The sequence below is a fragment of the Caretta caretta genome, chromosome 2 (genome assembly GCF_965140235.1).
Source record: "Caretta caretta isolate rCarCar2 chromosome 2, rCarCar1.hap1, whole genome shotgun sequence".
In the NCBI taxonomy this organism is placed as follows: Eukaryota; Metazoa; Chordata; order Testudines; family Cheloniidae; genus Caretta; species Caretta caretta.
Window position 1 is genome coordinate 41,277,793 of NC_134207.1, and position 12,614 is coordinate 41,290,406.

At 44.5% G+C, this 12,614-nt stretch overlaps 1 protein-coding gene across 9 annotated transcripts in view; it reads right to left on the minus strand.

The window, feature by feature from the left end:
- MATN2 (matrilin 2) overlaps window positions 1-12,614 on the minus strand; it is a 122,438-nt gene that overhangs the window by 80,838 nt on the left and 28,986 nt on the right. The gene's annotated exons all lie outside the window — the stretch shown is intronic.

Consider the following 12,614-nt stretch of genomic DNA (forward strand, 5'->3'; position numbering starts at 1 on the left):
TCTGTGATGAATGGTGGTATTATTATCCCTATTTACAGAGGGGGAACTGAGACACAGAGTGTTTAAAGGTTAAAACTGTCTCCTAGTTTTGTGTGTCCAATCTGAGATGCAGTGGGCCTGATTTTTCAGAGAAGTTGGCATACATAGTGCTGTACACATTCAAACACAACTCTCAGTGACTTCAGCGGCAGCTGGGAATAGTCAGCACTTCTGCCAATAATACCTCAGGCTCTCAAATTGGGCACACAGAAAATAAGGAACACGTAATGTGTAGCCAACTGTGTAAAGTAAAGTAACTTGCCTACCATCACACAGGAAAATTGGAATCAAATTTTCCATGGTGGAATTCAATGGTATTAACTTTGGGACCACCTTTTTCTCTTCCTGCAGTCCCTTGGTCTCATTCACTACACACCTTTCAACGTCAGCCACTAATCGGGCAGGATTGTATAGACAATAGCCTACTTCGCTATCCAGATCACCATCTATCTTGTGCTCCAAATGAGGCAGGAGTCTTATGAAAAATGTAGTATGTGATCACGTCAATCAAGATTGTATAATACATATGCACAAGTAGGGTAGCCACTTGCAGATTCCTGGGATACTGAAGGTTCCAGGACTTCCAAGAATGGCATGACCCTCCCCCGCACTGGCGTCACATTCCACGAACAGTGCATGTGAGGTTATGCTGCACAAAAAGTGTCCCCACTGGCGTGACCTCGCATGCACGCTGCGTGTGAGGTTATTCCACATGGAGGGTACCATCTTTAAGTGCATGCTGCTCTGTCCCACTAGTGTGACCTCAAACACCTTGTGGGTGAGGTCATGCTGCTTGGTGGGCACCATGTTTAGGTGCATGTCCCCCCACCAGTGTTACCTCGCACACATGGTGTGTTCAAGGTCATGCCAGAGGGGGTGGAGCAGCAGGCTCTTAAAAATGGCATTCCCCGTGCAATATCAGAGAAAACCACATCAGGTTTTGTTCCAGTGCCGGACGCAGGACAAACCACCCCAAAAGAGGACTGTCTGGCTCAAAGCCAGACAAGTGATCTCCCTACACACAAGGGAGCTGATTTAAAGTTAAATCGGTGCAACTTCTGTGTGTAGACAAGCCCTTGTTTACGTTCTCTTGTGAACAGCTGAAAAATACATGTTTCTGCCAATGAGAAGGAAAGGAAAGGATCAGTTTCCATTCACTAAATCAGAGGCCTTTTCACAGGCAACCAAAAACATTTGTAGGTATAGAATAGAAATGCTTTTTGCTGACCATAAAGTAACTGCATGGACTTCAATAGCACAGGTATAGGTGTGAAGTTTTTTTTGTAGGAGTGGTGGGTCAAATTCTGTGGCCTGCGTTGTGCAGGAGGTCAGACTAGATTATCATAATGGTCCCTTCTGACCTAAATATCTATGAATCTATTCCTGTGGAATCTACAGTACAGCTTTATTCATAAGCAGACGAATAAGCAAGAGCCACATAGTCTTGCAAAATCAAAGGATGTGGAACATAAGCCAAAATGAGCAGAAATGGAATTCCAGTTGTAGTGGGATACAGGCTTGCTGGCATATTAACCAATTTTCCATCTAATTATCTTACTGCTCTATCTAATTATTACTTGTTTTAGCTAAAGCAAAATAAAACAAACACAACACAGGTGTGATGTGGGGTAATTTGTAGGAGTGCATGCAAAAGGGAAGAAAGCCAGCCACTGAAGAAGGGCTAAAGCTGCTTCTCTGGAAAGCTGGTGTTAAAACTAGCTAATCACCAGTAAGGACAGGCCAAAACTGGAACCTCACACCTGAATCCCTTTGTGTTTCACAAAGAATTTTCAATTTAAATCTAAGGATTTGGACTCACCTCAATGGCTCCGGTTCCCTAATTCCCCACGTGGGGGTTCAGATGCAGATCTCTGTGTGGAGAATCTTGCACAGTATCTGCACAACAGTACTGGACTGTGCTATAGAGCACTGAATGGATTGATAGTAAGGGATAGATTCCACTAGTGATACAATACATCAGTATGATTTTCATCAGTAAAATTCTTATCTATGGTAACCTCAGCTACTTGACAATAAGACAATAGTTTCTTTGTGGATTTAAATCTTTGTCTTCAAATGAATATTTTTTAAAAAGATCAACAATTAGATTGTTTAAAGGTGCAATTTTGATGGGTTGGTGGCTATTGTGTGACAGCTTTGACATTATTAATGCTTATGTAACTGAGCTCAGTTCAGTGAAAAATAAAACTTTAATCATTGTATCACATATAATTGATTAATTGAGGAAAAGAATGGTTTTTTGGGGTGAGTAGACTACCAGCGTGAGAACAATTCTTTTCCATTTACATTTAAACTTTTGCAAGACTTCTGACCTTTTTGCTTGGCACTTCCTCATTTCCTTGATTTTGCAAATTTTAATTTCTCACTTGCCCTATGTACTTTCTCCTTAATTTTGGGAGCTTATCCACTTATTCACGGAGCAGATAAGCAATTCACAATTTTGGCAAACAACTCCAGACCTGATAGTAATCACCTTCAGTAGTTCATATGAGAAGCGGCACATTCCTAGGCTCTAGAAATGGGAAAAACCTATTCTGTCATCTAGTCCAACTCCTGGCCAAAGCAGATTTCGGTATCGTCAGCCCCAGAAGTCCAAAAATCATGAATCACATCCCTCCAAAATGATGAGACTGGCCCAAAAAACATGACATAAAGAAGAAAAGTTAATACCAGTTTTTGCAAAAAGAAAAGGAGTACTTGTGGCACCTTAGAGACTAACCAATTTATTTGAGCATAAGCTTTCGTGAGCTACAGCTCACTTCATTGGATGCATAAAGTGGAAAGTACAGTGAGGAGATTTTATATACACACAGACCATGAAAAAATATACACTGTAAGGAGAGTGATCACTTAAGATGACCTATTACCAGCAGGAGAGTGGGGTGGGGGGAGAGAAAACCTTTTGAAGTGATAATCAAGGTGGGCCATTTCCAGCACATTTCCAGGAGTTAACAAGAACGTCTGAGGAACGGGGGTGGGGGAGGCTGTCTGTAGGCCCAGCCTGAAGCAAATACTCACCAGCAACCACACACCACACAACAGAACCACTAACCCAGGAACCTATCCTTGCAACAAAGCCCGTTGCCAACTGTGCCCACATATCTATTCAGGGGACACCATCATAGGGCCTAATCACATCAGCCACACTATCAGAGGCTCATTCACCTGCACATCTACAAATGTATAGATGCCATCATGTACCAGCAATGCCCCTCTACCATGTACATTGGGCAAACTGGACAGTCTCTACGTAAAAGAATAAATGGACACAAATCAGACGTCAAGAATTATAACATTCATAAACCAGTCGGAGAACACTTCAATCTCTCTGGTCACTCGATTTCTGATCTCAAAGTGACTATTCTTCAACAAAAAAAACTTTGAAAACAGATTCCAACGAGAGACTGCTGAATTGGAATTAATTTGCAAATTGGATACAATTAACTTAGGCTTGAATAGAGACTTGGAGTGGTTGAGTCATTATACTAAGTGAAACTATTTCCCCTTGTTTATTCCTCCCCCGCCCCCCACTGTTCCTCAGACGTTCTTGTTAACTCCTGGAAATATGCTGGAAATGGCCCACCTTGATTATCACTTCAAAAGGTTTTCTCTCCCCCCACCCCACCCTCCTGCTGGTAATAGCTCATCTTAAGTGATCACTCTCCTTACAATGTATATTTTTTCATGGTCTGTGTGTATATAAAATCTCCTCACTGTACTTTCCACTTTATACATCCGATGAAGTGAGCTGTAGCTCACGAAAGCTTATGCTCAAATAAATTGGTTAGTCTCTAATGTGCCACAAGTACTCCTTTTCTTTTTGCGAATACAGACTAACACGGCTGCTACTCTGAAACCTACCAGTTTTTGGTTTCTTTTGACTTTTAAACTCCCTCTGCCCACCTCCAGGGGGAGTGTGACAATTACAGTGCTGCAACTCTCCCAAATGTACAGAATAAGGTGATTTTGGCTCTCATTGAAAGGATCCAACTGAGATCAAATTACACAGATTTGTATAAAATGCTGCTATACAGTTGGCGACTACGTGGTCACCAAAAGCTTTGGGGGCCCAATAATATCACCAGCAACACACAAAGTCTATTTAAGAACGAGTTAGACAAACAGCTGTCAGGGAGGGTCTAGGTATACTTGATCCTGGACTAGATAAGTTATTGAGGTCCCTTCCAGCCCTATATTTCCATGATTCTAGCTTCTCTGCAAACCTCCAAAATCTAATTAAGTAATTCTATGTCTCCTCCATCTCCCCATTCCCCAGCCCTGCAATTAATTATACACACCCAGCCCCCACATCAGTTTTGACCTCCCAGCCTCATATTGATTCTGCTCCCCACCCCAGCCCCTTGCCCCATAAGACACCTCTGCACATTTGGCAGCTGTGGGGGTTCTTCAACGCCTCCCCAGCTTGGGGCAGCAGCTGCAGCAGGGTCTTCTTCCCCTCTCTATCCAAGTACAGGGAGGGAGGTCAGTTTCAAGTGTTCTTCACTCCTGCTCCCCCTTCACAGGTCTCCTGTGGCAGGGATAGAGAGTGGAGAGGAAGGAGGGATGAGACAGAGCAGAGTGACCAACTTTTCACAGAAGGGGAGGAGGAAAGTGCCACCCTGAGCTGCTGGGCTTTCTTCTCCTTCCTCCTGTCTTCTGAAAATGTTATTGGCTGCTCCATCTCCCCCTTCACCACCCCAAAACTCACCTCTGCTCCTGAGAGAAGTGGGAAGCCTTGATTAGCTACTGTTCCACAGGAGATAGGAAAATGGGGAAGGCAGCTAATCAGAGAACGGTTTCTCCTGGGCAGGGCTGAAAATCCATGAGCACTGGAGCTTCTGGGGAGACTGGTTCCAGTCAGGGCTAAAACCATGTTATTAAATTGAAGAGCTGGCTACACTGAGATTTAATGTATATTTACTAGTTTGCCAAGCAGTGGGACTTCCACTAATGCCCCTAGGAGATGTAGGCTAACAGATCTCATTATCAGGAAGAATTCTCTGATATTTAGTCTACATTTTTCTCACATATTATTCCTAATTATACCCATTATACTAAATAATGCTCCTCTCCCTTCATGCTATTTACAGCCAAGATTTTGAAAAGTGACTAGTAGTTTTGGGTACCCAACCAGAGACTTCATTAAAAGGGCCTTGTTTTCCTAAGATGTGTTTGCAATACTTTCTGAAAATCAGGCCCCACTATGGTGTCTCCTGTTAGGCTCCCAAAAACGGTCATCAAAAATCATTAGTCACTTGTGAAAACTTTGACCTACACCATTATGAACCTCCTTAGGTGTTTCTTAATCAAGTTATTTATCTTTAGCCTTCACCAAAGGCTCTTAAGCAAAGTAAGCAATCATGCGATAAGAGGGAAGGTCCTCTCATGGATCAGTAACTGGTTAAAACACAGAAAACAAAAAGTAAGAATAAATGGGCAGTTTTCACAATGGAAAGAGGCAAATAATGGGGTTTGTCAAGGATCTATACTGGGACCAGTGCTGTTCAACATATTCATAAATTATCTGGAAAAAAGGTAAACAGTGAGGTGACAATGTTTGCAGACAATACAAACTTACTCAAGATAATTAAGTCCAAAGCTGACGGCGAAGAGTGAAAAAAGGATCTTACAAAACCAGGTGACTGGGCAACAAAATGACAGATGAAATTCAATGTTGAAAAATGCAAAGTAATGCACATTGGAAAACATAATTCTACTATCCCAAAATGATAGTTTCTAAATTAGCTGTTACCACTCAAGAACGAGATGTTCGAGTCATTTTGGATAGGACTCTGAAAACATCCACTCGTGCAGCAGCAACCAAAAAAGCTAACAGAATGTTAGGAACCATTAGAAAAGGGATAGATAAGAAGACAGAAGATATGCCACTATATAAATCCATGGTACGCCCACACCTTGAATACTGGGTGCAGTTCTGATCATCCCATCCCTGAAAAGATGATTGGGGGTATGGAACAGCTTCCACCAAAGGAGAGATTAAAAAGACAGGGACTTTTCTGTTTGGAAAAGAGATGACTAAAATGGAATATAATAGAGGTCTATACATTCATGAATGGTGTGGAGAAAGTGAATAAGGAAGTGGTATTTACCCCTTCACATAACACAAGAACCAGGGCTCACCCGATTAAATTAATAGGCAGCAGATCTAAAACAAAAGGAAGTACTACACAACACACAGTCAACCTGTGGAACTCGTTGCCAGGGGATGTTGTGAAGGCAAAACTGTAACTGGGTTAAAAAAAGAATTAGATAAGTTCATGGAGAACAAAGCCATTTCTCTTTCTCTAGTTTCCCACATCTCTTCCCCTTCTTCTTCTTCTTCTTCGTTTTTTTAATAAGACATAGAAATTTAGGGCTGGAAGAGACCTCAAGAGGTTATCTAGTCCAGTGGTTCCCAACCTTTTCTCTGCAATGGCACATCTTGAGCTCCAGGGGCTCTTCCCCTTGCGCTCAGCTGCAGGAGGGGGAAGAGGAGGGGCAGAGGAGCCAACCGATTGCTCACAAAGGACAGGAAGGGGCAAGAGCTCTGAGATTAAGCTCTGATTGATTGCTGCGCTCCTGGAGGAGGCAGGGCCATGGGACAGGCGGCCAATCAGAAGGCAGCTTACCCCCCTTGTTCTCACATGTACTTTAAAAAAAAATTCTGCAGCACACCTGTTCGGCTGTGATGGCACATCAGTTGGGAAACGCTGATCTAGTCCATTCCCCATGCTGAGGCAGGATTAAATTTCTTTTTGTTTCTTCTCTCTCTCTCAATATTTTCCTCTTCTCCTCTTATTCTTGACACCTCCCTTGTAGAACAATGGAAACCTTACCAAGCTTGTCTCAAAAGGGGTTCACTAATTCATCGTGTGCCAAAAATAGTTCTTAGGCACTGACATTCATAAAGGTTTGAGTTCTGATTTTCTTCTGCTATGAAAACAGACAAAGCTTGGGTTTGACAAGCTCTCACATATTCACGCATATTTGCATAAGATTTCTTAGCCCTGGTCTACACTACGAGTTTAGGTCGAATTTAGCAGCATTAGATCGATTTAACCCTGCACACATCCACACGACGAAGCCATTTTTGTCGACTTAAAGGGCTCTTAAAATCGATTTCTGTACTCCTCCCCGATAAGGGGATTAGCACTGAAATCTACATCCCCAGGTTGAATTTGGGGTAGTGTGGACGCAATTCAACGGTATTGGCCTCCGTGAGCTATCCCAGAGTGCTCCATTGTCACCGGTCTGGACAGCACTTTCAACTCGGATGCACTAGTCAGGTACACAGGAAAAGCACCGGGAACTTTTGATTTTATTTCCTGTTTGGCCAGCATGGCGAGCTCATCAGCACAGGTGACCATGCAGTCCCAGAATCGCAAAAGAGCTCCAGCATGGACAGAACGGGAGGTATTAGATCTGATCACTGTGTGGCGAGATGAATCCATGCTATCAGAACTCCGTTCCAAAAGACGAAATGCCAAAATGTTTGAAAAAATCTCCAAGGGCATGATGGACAGAGGGTACAACAGGGACCCGCAGCAGCGTCGTGTGAAAATTAAGGAGCTCAGGCAAGTCTACCAAAGAACCAAAGAGGCAAATGACCGCTCCAGGTCAGAGGAGGATAGTGCACAGCAGGCAAGAGGAGAAACCATTCTCCCCAACAGCCAGGAACTGTTTATCACCCTGGAGCCAATACCCTCCCAACCCTCCCAAGGCGAGCTCCCGGACCATGAAGCTGGAGAAGGCACCTCTGGTGAATGTACCTTTGTAAATATAATACATGGTTTAAAAGCAAGCGTGTTTCATGGTTAATTTGCCCTGAAGACTTGGGATGCATTTGCGGCCAGTACAGCTACTGAAAATGTCTGTTTACGTGTCTGGGGATGGAGTGGAAATCCTTCAAGGACATCTTCATGAAGCTGTCCTGGAGGTACTCCCAAAGCCTTTGCAAAAGGTTTCTGGGGAGGGCAGCCTTATTCCGTCCTCCATGGTAGGATACTTTACCATGCCAGGCCAGTAGCACATAGTCTGGAATCATTGCATAACAAAGCATGGCAGCGTATGGTCCCGGTGTTTGCTGGCATTCAAGCAACATCTGTTCTTTATCTCTCTGTGTTATCCTCAGGAAAGTGATCATCCCAGAGAATTGGGTGGGGGAGAATTGGTTAACATGAAAACCGCAGCCCCTCCTTTTAAATGGCAAACCCAATGGGTGCTTGATATGGGAAAGGAGGGCGCTGCTGTTTGAAACCATTCCCACATGTTATAAAGGTTAAGGAAGCCGAAAGACTGTGGCTTACCATGGCTGCCTGCAAGCCAAATTCTGTTGCCTGGCCCTGCGTGTGTGATCTCTCACACCAAACCAACAGACTCTCAATATAAGAGGCAAAATGCGACCTTGTACCGAAAGCACATGTGCTATGTAATGTTAACAGCTTGGTTCCCCGTGAAAGAGTTTACTCATTGTTCTCTGAAATGTGTCTTTTTAAATACTACTCTCCCTTTTTTTCCTCCCACAGCTGCAAATGTTTCAATGCTGCCCCTATCATCTCCGTCCCAGAGGCTAGCGCAGATAAGAAGGCGAAAAAAATGCACTCACGATGAAATGTTCTCTGAGCTCATGCAGTCCTCTCGCACTGAAAGAGCTCAGCAGAATGCATGGAGGCAAATAATGTCAGAGTCCAGGAAAGCAGAAAATGAACGTGAGGACAGGAGGGAAGAGTGAGACGAGAGGTGGTGGGAGCAAGACGAGAGGAGGCAGGATGCAATGCTGAGGCTACTGTGGGATCAAACTGATATGCTCTGGCATCTGGTGGAGCTGTAGGAAAGGCAGCAGGAGCACAGACCACTGCTGCAGCCCCTGTGTAACCGCCCACCCTCCTCCCCAAGTTCCACAGCCTCCTCACCCAGATACACAAAAACGCTGTGGGGGGGCCTCCGGGCACCCAACCACTCCACCCCAGCGGACTGCCCAAGCAACAGAAGGCTGGCATTCAATAAGTTTTGAAGTGCAGTGTGGCCTTGTCCTTCCTTCCTCCTCTCATCCACCACTCCACCCGGTGCTTCCCTCCTCCCGGGCTACCTTGGCTGTTATTTCCCTATTTGTGTGATGAATTAATAAAGAATGCATGATTTTGAAACAACAATGACTTTATTGCCTTTGCAGTGATTGAAATGAAGAGGGCGGTTGGCTTACAGGGAAGTAGAGTGAACCAAGGGGTTGGGTTTTCATCAAGGAGAAAAAATAGAACTGTCACACCATAGCCTGGCCAGTCATGAAACTGGTTTTCAAAGCTTCTCTGATGCGCAGCGCGCCCTGTTGTGCTCTTCTAATCGCCCTGGTGTCTGGCTGCACGTAATCAGTGGCCAGGCGATTTACCTCAACCTCCCACAAACGTCTCCCCCTTACTCTCAGATATTGTGGAACACACAGCAAGCAGCAATAACAATGGGAATATTGGTTTAGCTGAGGTTTAACCAAGTCAGTAAACTACACCAGCGTGCTTTTAAACATCCAAATGCACATTCTACCACCATTCTGCACTTTCTCAGCTTATAGCTGAACAGCTCCTTATGATTGTCCAGAGTGCTTGTGTATGGCTTCATGAGCCATGGCATTAAGGGGTAGGCTGGGTCCCCAAGGATAACTATTGGCATTTCAACATCCCCAATAGATCTTTTCTGGTCTGGAAAGTAAGTCCCTTCCTACAGCTGTTGAAATAGACCAGAGTTCCTGAAGATGCGAGCGTCATGTACCTTTCCCAGCCATCCCACGTTGATGTCGGTGAAATGTCCCTTGTGATCCACCAGTGTTTGCAGCACCATTGAAAAGTACTCCTTGCGGTTTATGTACTGGCTGCCAAGGTGCTCCGGTGCCAAGATAGGGATATAGGTTCCGTCTATCGCCCCACCACAGTTAGGGAATCCCATTGCAGTAAAGCCATCCACTATGACCTGCACATTTCCCAGAGTCACTACCCTTGTTAGCAGCAGCACAGTGATTGCGTTGGCTACTTGGATCACAGCAGCCCCCACAGTAGATTTGCCCACTCCAAATTGATTCCCGACTGACCGGTAGCTGTCTGGAGTTGCAAACTTCCAGAGGGCTATCGCCACTCGCTTGTGAACTGTGAGGGCTGCTCTCATCTTTGTATTCTTGTGCTTCAGGGCAGGGGAAAGGAAGTCACAAAGTTCCATGAAAGTGCCCTTACGCATGCGTAAGTTTCACAGCCACCGGGAATCATCCCAGACCTGCAACACTATGCGGTCCCACCAGTCTGTGCTTGTTTCCCGGGCCCAGAATCAGCGTTCCACGGCATGAGCCTGCCCCATTGTCACCAGGATGTCCAAATTGCCAGGGCCCGTGCTTTGAGAGAAGTCTGTGTCCATGTCCTCATCACTCTCGTCAACGTGCTGCCGTCGCCTCCTCGCCTGCTTTTGCAGGTTCTGGTTCTGCACGTACTGCAGGATAATGCGCGAGTGTTTACAATGCTCATAACTCTCACGGTGATCTGAGCAGGCTCCATGTTTGCCGTGGTATGGCATCTGCAGGAAAGCAGAGGTGCAGCGGAAGCGGTGGAGGACGATGGTTAGCAGCGCACACATTTCCCGAGAAAGAACACACGTACCTGGGAGCTCAAGACAGACAACATGGAGAAATTCGCTATTGAGACAATAGCAGCAGAGCAGAGTTGCAGCGGTAGCAGTGTATGACAACTGTTAGCAGTCCTACTGCACTGTCTGCTGCCAGCAGCACCCAGAACACAACAGTGGCGGTGGCGGTAAGCTGAGCTGAGCGGGCTGCAAGCTTGCCGTGGTATGGCGTCTGTGTGGAAAAAAGGCGCGAAATGATTGTCTGCCGTTGCTTTCACGGAGGGAGGGGTGACTGACGACATGTACCCAAAACCACCCGCAACAATGTTTTTGCCCTACCAGGCATTGGGGGCTTAACCCAGAATTCCAATGAGCGGCGGAGACTGCGGGAACTGTGGGATAACTACCCACAGTGCACCGCTCCGTAAGTCGATGCTAGCCACGGTAGTGAGGACACACTCTGCCGACTTAATGCGCTCAGTGTGGACATACGCAATCGACTATAAAATCAATTTATAAAAATTGACTTCTATAATATCGACCTAATTTCGTAGACATACCCTTAGTTTGTCAGGAGTAGGTCTGGCCTCCTGGCCATAATAGCAGAGAACTTATGGCTTTTACTTAATAAACAATACGCAAACTTGAAATTCACTAGCAAGGAGAGCCTCACTTTATTCACAGAGATTCAAGATAAAAAATGCTTGCCAAAAGCTTCAATAGGAAGTAGATACACATAAATAAATAAATCCAGGGAAGTGCAAAAGCTTTGCAAAGGCACATCAAACTTGAACCTACACTGCAAGCTCTTCAAGGCAATTACTGTCCCCTCTTTTCCGTTTGGAAAGTACTTACCGCATTTTGTGGTTATCATCAAAAATAAATACATATGAATAATTCTGAGTGTTTTTTTTGCACAGCCTTTCTTCATCCTTCATTTTCTTTTCTCTCCCTCCTCCCTTCTCAATCTCCTCCTCCTCCATTCCTTATTGTAAAGTCATTCAGCAGGGTGACTTGGAGAAAAGCTTTCTCTCATATTTTACAGCCTCCAGTCACTTCTTCATTCTCTCTGTGCCAAAACCTTCCATCATGTTCCAGCAGGGATCCTATCCAGTCTCTTCCATTTCCTTCCATACACAAATGCTCCATTACCAATCACTGTGGTAGATCATTACATTGTTCCTTTCTTTACCTCTTCCTTCCTGCTTTTTCTGTATTCACCCGTACCCAAGAACCATGGTTATGATTAATAGCATTAGTTAGTACCTCCCCTCCCAGAGCACCAAAGAAAGAAATGAGTTCAAATAGTTCTTTAATTTCCTACTCAGGTATGGAGTATTGGAATGAAGCACAAACATCTTGCCATCTACATGGATCATAGGGACACAGATTCTGATGCCCTAGAGTTCCTCAGTTGTCCTCACTTGTTTCAGCTGTTCTCAGCTAGGTATGAACATTACTTGTGCTCCCAACTCAGAACAGATGATACACGTAAGGGACTAAGAATCAATTTCCTGAGCAACCACAGGGAAGTGCTATTGTGCAGGACCAAAACTAGTGCTACTTTCAATTCAGTTCCTCTGCACAGTTTTGGGGCATTTTCCCCTCTTTGCTTCCTTCCCCTCCTGCCCATGTAATAAACTATAACAAATAAATGAACATAAAATAATGTGTGTGTATATAGAGAGGATTCTTAATTTCTTTCTTCTCACAGGCCTGAAACTTCTATGTGGCCTACTTCTCAGCCTTCGTATGGCATTATACTGGGGACATGGAAATGATTATAGCTGAGAAGGGCCAGGTTTAAAAAGTAAATAGCTTTTGGAAGACTTGTGTGGAAAATTCAACAAAAAACAATATAAAACTTTAATGAGTTTGTACTGTTCTCTCAGAATACCACATTAAAATATTTTAAAAGGTATCTAACAATCTTCTTTTAAAATGTGAATTTCTGA